This window comes from Dermacentor silvarum, chromosome 8 (genome assembly GCF_013339745.2).
Source record: "Dermacentor silvarum isolate Dsil-2018 chromosome 8, BIME_Dsil_1.4, whole genome shotgun sequence".
Classification (NCBI taxonomy): Eukaryota; Metazoa; Arthropoda; class Arachnida; order Ixodida; family Ixodidae; genus Dermacentor; species Dermacentor silvarum.
Window position 1 is genome coordinate 9,097,038 of NC_051161.1, and position 6,991 is coordinate 9,104,028.

The following is a 6,991-nucleotide window of genomic DNA, read 5'->3' on the forward strand; positions in this document are numbered from 1 at the left end:
ATTTGTGCCGGGTTTTGCGCGCCCCGCAGACTCTGCAAATGGTGACGTGCATGCAGGTATTTCAGAGGCCACAGTGGACAGCACTGTTGCGATCGAAGACAACGTTGAACTCATATACATCCTTGATAAGATGACGGCGTTCGCTGTCTGACTGTGGGGCGCGACTTTATAGTCTATTAATTCTTAAAGACTCGCATCAGAACATCTAAATGGACACGTAGTGGACACACTAGATTAGCCAGACGAGTTTCTTCTATGGAAAGGTTAGCACTCCCGTTTAGAGCTCGGGGAGGGAAATAATTTACGAAGAAGGTGTGGGCTTCACGAAAACAAACATAGCAGGCAGCGGGAAAAGCGAGAAACTAATATTGCTGGGCTTAAAACCAGGGTGCGGTCGGTACGATGCCAGAAACTATTAAAGGGTTGCGTAAAGATTGCGGTGCACCATGGTTTCGAAAGTTTTATCGGAAACTACATATAGGAAATGTTGCAACGTGTGATGCGAGTACCTCCGCCGTTGACAGAACGGGACGGCCTTGGCAACCGTCCTTGACAGCGAATATGTCCGACCACATCGGCGCACCCAACACACACGAAGTAAAACTCCATTAATGTACTGGACGGTTCAAACCACCCGAACCTAAAAACAAATCTCTTGCACGACCACAAGACGCCGTTGTCAGCAGAAGGCATCTCCTTACAAGACACGTGGATCGCGCACATCGCTTAAAAGCGGATCTCCGTTCCTCGCTCTTTTTTTTTTCCTTGCACACTCTTTTTTTTTTTTTTCCTCCGCTCGCCTTTTATTCGCGACGAAAGAGCATCGATTCATGGCCGGCGTAACCATCGAGTTTAGAAATTCGTCGAAGCGCCAGCCGCCGTCGGCGTGCTAGCCCCATTGCGCGACACTGGCCGACATTCAGCTGGGGTCGTGTTGTTGCCCGACGACCATCGACCGATACGGCACGCGTTGCTTCGGCCCGCTGTTGACCCGACCGATTGTTTGAACGCTGCCGATGGCAAGAAGAAAATGTGCCCCGGGCTCCTTTCTCTGTTCCTGCCCTTCGGGACACGCGGCGCCGTGAATTCCCGTTGTCATTAGCCACCGATTGGCGGGCGAGATAATGTCTCTCTGGGAACACGATAACTTACTCTCTCACTCTCTCCTTTCTGTCGCCGCGTTCGGGAAGGTCGGCGTTTGTTATAAAAGGAATACGGGGTACGAGTTGCTCGGTCGTCGCCAGGTGTGGGCTGCCGCTTTAGGCGCTGCCGGTCCCGCGAAAAGGACAACACTAACGCCGGATAAAACATTGCCAATTGATCAATTGAACAACGCAGCCCGTTTGTCGTGACAGACATGACGGAAACAACGTCGAGCGTGCACCAATCGTCCGGCACGCCAAACTTAGTCTTTCGACACTTCTAAATCTCTTCCACCGTCCATTGACGATGATGCTGACGCTTCTCGAACGCTTGACAGATACATTCGCTCGCATATTACGATCATATTACGTAAGACGCAATTACGGGGCTCGGTGGCTTAGCTACTATGGCGTTCTGTTGTTGAAACACGAAGTTAGGGGTTCGGTTCTAAGTCACGACAGCCGTATTTTTAAGAGGGTGAAATGCAAGAACGCTCGTTTTGTCCGGTTTAGGTACAGGTTAAAGGAACATTCATGATTTACAACGGAAGGAGACGGCCACAGAAAAAGTAGGTACGACACGAGAGCTTTCTTTTGTCTCCGTCTTGTTGCATTGAAAATCGTGAATCTGTTCCGACTCTGCCAGTACTTGATTCTTATCTGTTAGAGAAATCCTGGCTGTCAAAAGGGAGCCTTTGACTGTTACGTCAATCACGTAGCCCATGTTTTATGTGTGTGCGTGCTCGGTCGGCTCGGTGCGTCCAAAGACGACAATCAATGCTGGCGTCCTTCGCGCGCATCGGTCACGCAGCGTACGCTATCTTTAAACCCTGGCCACACCGGCAATGCTCTCATCATGGTATACAATAAATGTTACCGCGAGTTTATTGCACAAGAGTGAACTGTATAAACGAAACTTTAAGGATAATTTTAGGTCTTGGTGCACCTAACATGAGTCATCGTCTGCTGCTCTGAAATCACAATCCCTTTATTCGAGCTTCTTCCTTTCACCATCCCCTCATGCGTTCGATGAGTCAGGGCCCACTTCTCTATTTTATTCTGTCTTAAGCTCGCTGTCTTATGAAGTGAGACCTCGTCAACTGCATTAGGATGATCACAAATTATAACTAGCAGTCGGTCAACAAACATCGGATATTTCATCTGAAGATGAAGAAAAAGACATTCAGGATGCAGCGGTTCAGGAAAAAAGTTGGTCTTCTGCTGTATCCTTCATGCTTTCTCGTTTTCTTTTTCAGACCGCAGTAGGTACTGCTGTTACGTCATGACCCCCCTCCGATGTGCTAAACAAAAAAAAAAAAAAAAAAAAAAAAAAACAACCCCTGAGTGCAGTGGTTCAACGAGACTTTACTCGAAAGTGCTTCGCATGCACGAAAGCAAAGATCAGCATGCGTGAGCGCGCACGCTGCAAGGAGCGCCAGGAGGTGCTGTAACTCGAAGCGCGCGCTCTTCAGACAACGCTTCCTGAAGTGATGACAACACCGGAGGAAGCCCTGTAAGACCTCATGTGTTTGGCATCAACACTCGCACAGTCCCGGGTGCGTTCTCAAAAGTGCGTGATCGCAAAGGCACCGCAACAAAGCCTGCGCGAGTCGGCATTGCATCTGGTGGCGCCAAGCGTCTACTCGCCTTTTATTTATGCGGGAGACGGGACGCGCTGTAAGTTACTACCCCGCTCTCAACATGTGGGCACCAGCTTCGCAGGATCAACGCACGCAGAAGCGTACATAAAGGGTGCAGCGGTATGTCGCGTGGCAGAGTTGAAACAAAACAAGGCACGCGGACACAGTAGCAGACGCACGCAAGAAACCGTGGGTGCACGCGTCCCCTTTTAGCATTTCTTGCTTTAATTTGTTGTCTATTACCATCAACGACAGCTTGCCCCAACTATAATCTGCAGCCAGGTCCTCTTGGTGGATGCGACGTCATTGCCAGGGTCACCGACCTACTGTTACACGAAGCACAACCTAGTAAAATACTTTAATGATGCACACCGTCACTGTTGGTGGACTTATATACGAGCCCAAACAGTTAAACTTACGTTTACATATTGTCTTATCAGCGTGTTTGGTTTTGTTTAAGGCCTTAAAGTCATCGAGAAACGTTCGCTTTTTATTTCCTATGCTGCTACAATTTTGGAGGTCTTACATTTCCAACTACCTTTATTGCGTCTGTGAACTCTGAGTTTTTTTATATTCCCTACCGGAATAGACTTCACATTTAAAGGATAGGTTTAGTTAAGAACAAAATATACGCTATGAGCAACAGTAACATGCCCTGACGCGCTCTGAAATTTCAGTGACACCTTGTGTTATAGTAGGTTCGATTAAAGCCTAGACCTAGCTTGGGTCCTAAGGCCTAGCTTGGGCCCAAGTATTTAATTTTGAAGCTCATAGGGATTATAGAGGAAATCAGCAATGAGCGAACGAACGTACGTAAGAACAAACAAACAAACAAACAAACAAACAAACAAACAAACAAACAAACAAACAAACAAACAAACAAACAAACAAACAAACAAACAAACAGAAAATCAATCAAACAAACAAACGAAAACAGCTACAATAAAAATGCGTATGTTAGGCGAAAAAAAATGAAGGTATTGAAGATCTGTGTCGGTCGAAATGTGACGCCATGCACTGCACACGCAAGTATCTGAGGCGAAGTCGTTCCTGCACACTCATAGGATGTCTTTCCGGGAATCGCGCATATCACGCATTCGCCAACGCGTCCATCCCTGTGGACGTATTCTAGAAATCCTGGATGATAGATGGCCTCCAGAGGCGAGCGCTTTCTGTCCTTGAACTGCGGTGCGCCGCGTATATATTTACGGACGCTCATCACCGGAAAGCCTGAAGGGAATGCACCAAGCCGCTTTTGGCGACTCCGAGCCCGCTTGCGCAGCTTGCGAGCCGCTTTGCAATAGTTGCCACCCGTTGTGTATGCGCCGAACCGTCGCTTTGCCTGCACGGCTCGCTTGCTAGCCGGGCACGGTGCAACCGATCCGCCTTATTAATACTGTGCATCGTTGCGAAAGACGTGCAGTCGCCATCCCTGTAATACTTGTGCAATATGAAGTAGCGCGGTATTTCGTCAGGCCTCACTTTGTACATCTGTTAGTTTACAGCGTTTAACGTATAGACATGTCTGCGTCACTTCTGTATAGAAAACGGCGCTGCCCATGGGAGTGAAGCACCTTAAAGATTTTCGAATAGCAGACGCTGCGAAAAAGCTTTTTCTCTCTCTCTCAACAAACGCACACGTCCTGGAAGAGTTGGTACTCAAAATACGCGGGATATGCCCTCCCTACTGGCTTATTCGGCATTTCCGGCACCTGCTGGCTGGAATTGCCTCCTTTGAATAAACTTATTACGTCAACGGGTTTATGTTCTTTTTCGCACAAGTATGCTCCAGAAATACACAAATATTTTGTATAGTGGAATAATTGCACGTAAATGCATTGCAGCTTGCAAATAAGATGTTCCACTGTTTTGGCGGCAAGCGATGAGTCGACCACCGTGTGCAACCGTATGCCTCCGCTATGGCGCTGTATTTCGTAGCAACAAGGTATCTCGGAGGACACCCGAAACTGTTTACTTGCACTGCATCGTCGAAATATTGTGAAGTTCGACAAAAACAGAATCCTTGTATATTGCTTACCGACCTTGCTGTCATGAGTACGCAGCCGTCATGGTGGGCAGCGGTAGTTACGCCCCCTCTTTCACACGATGCGTGCCGCGGGGGAATCGGGAGCTACTATGTGCACCTGCGGGTTGCTGGACGCCTTGCTATCCTTAGGGATATTTTTGTTTCGTCGTCTGTGCCTTCTCAAAACCTCCGGGAGCAGCCGCGCATGCGTCTTAGTGACGCTGTGCAGTGATTTAGTGACGCTGTGCAGTAACATTGTGCTCTTCGACAAAGCTGGTGCCGACTGTAGCTTCCGCTGTACTGCACCGTTTTAGGAAACTGGGCGTCGTTGGAATTTCATGGGCGCCGGAAAAGAAAGAAATAATTTCCGTCGTTCTCGCGAGACTGTGCCTGTCGTAGACTTCTTGATTCGTCGTATGAAAAAGCAAGCGTGGAGGAGGAGTTCCTAAAGACACCGGTGTTTTTGTGTTCGCCGTATTGAAGAGATCCGCAAATAGATGGACGCCGTCTTCTCGGCATCGTTTTTGAAAGCATAGGTCAATCACCTTTTAAAAACCAACGGTACTCCGTTTGTGCTCGCTACACGCGAAAACGTTATGTTGAATGAAGCCTCGTCTGTTCACTTGACCAGAGGTTCGTGCTTACTTGTACTGAAGCTGGAAAGCTGTTCCCGCTTTCATCTCGTTATGTTTCCTTTTGTACCAATGCAATAGCAAAATATAAAGGCGGCATGTATTCCATAGAGCTGTTAGTACAATGAAAGTTGCTTGCAATAATGTCACAATAGATGTGATAAACGTTATCACACCAGGTAGGATGACGGAGTTCACGAAGTGTGTCACGGAAGTGGTTTACTTAGATCATTTTCACGTGCTGAAGAAAGAGAAGTAATACGGGAAAGTCAGGGATGCCAACTAAGCTGTGCCCAGTCGGCTACCCTTCACTGGGGAAGGAGATTAGGGGCATGACAAATTTTCACAGCACACACACATGTGCTGAAGGGTGTACATAGACCAGATCGGCCGCTGTATTAATGAAAGTGCATCAGTGGATGCGTGAACAGCGCCATTTGCTTCCCACGGCACAGGTGCTCATTTATCCTTTGATTGTCTCGTTAATGAAGCTTTTCCTCCGTTTTTAATAATGTGCGTTTGATGGGAAAGGAAAGGGCCACTCTAGAACTTGGATTTCTGGAACACACCCTAAGAGATAATTAAGCTCCCGACAATGTGTCAGCGCTCTGTCTGTTATGCCCGCTGATAACGAATGCAAAAATCCAGAGCGATGTTGGTCTTCAAATTGCGAACACAACTGCTGGAAACTTGACACCCTCAGATTCACCACGGGAGCCTCATCAGTATACGTCCAGCTCTAAAAACCATACTAGGGTCAGCGGACAGCTTTTAAAAAAAGTTTGTGTGAGCACGCCGCCACGAAAAATTCCGACCAACTAGAGGCTAACAGCTTTGCTGTAAAACAAACAACGAAACCGGCAATGCTTTTAAACCGTGGCACACGCCACGCATCTTGGCATTGATGTGAGGGATTGCGGCTCTAGGCTTATCTTTTAAAACATCGTGGTCTTTGCGCGAAATCCGGATCAGAGAATGAGGAAAATAATTGAGGCAGAACAGATTGTGCGCTCCGGTCGCGCATGCGTGATCATGCCTTCTTTGCACTTTCTTCACTTTCAACTCGCTCAAAAAAATTATGGGGTTTTCCGCGCCAGAACAACGATGTGATTATGAGGCACGCCGTAGTGGGGGACTCCGGATTAATTTAGACCACCTGGGATTCTTTACTGTGAACTAAACCTAAGTACACGGGCGTTTTTACGTTGTCACGGATTTGTACGTTTTTCATGTATTTGAAGACAGAAATCGGAGGGCCCCTAGCTCAAGCTTCCTTTTAAAGTGTGCGCGTAAATTGTCAAAATTTTAAGCCATTTTTGAAAAGAAAAGCCCCCCGTCGAGAATAACTACACTATGCACTTTATAACTTGAAGCGTGCCGACGCCTGTAGTTATATTCACACTTGCCTTTCATGTTGTTAAAACAGCGTGCATGTGAAGCAACAGGAACTGTGTAAAGAAATAATTTTCAGGACAGTGTAGCAACGTCGACCGCATAATTATAAAGATGTAAACTTTTTATTCTCGAGAACTCTGCTTGCTCAATGGTTGC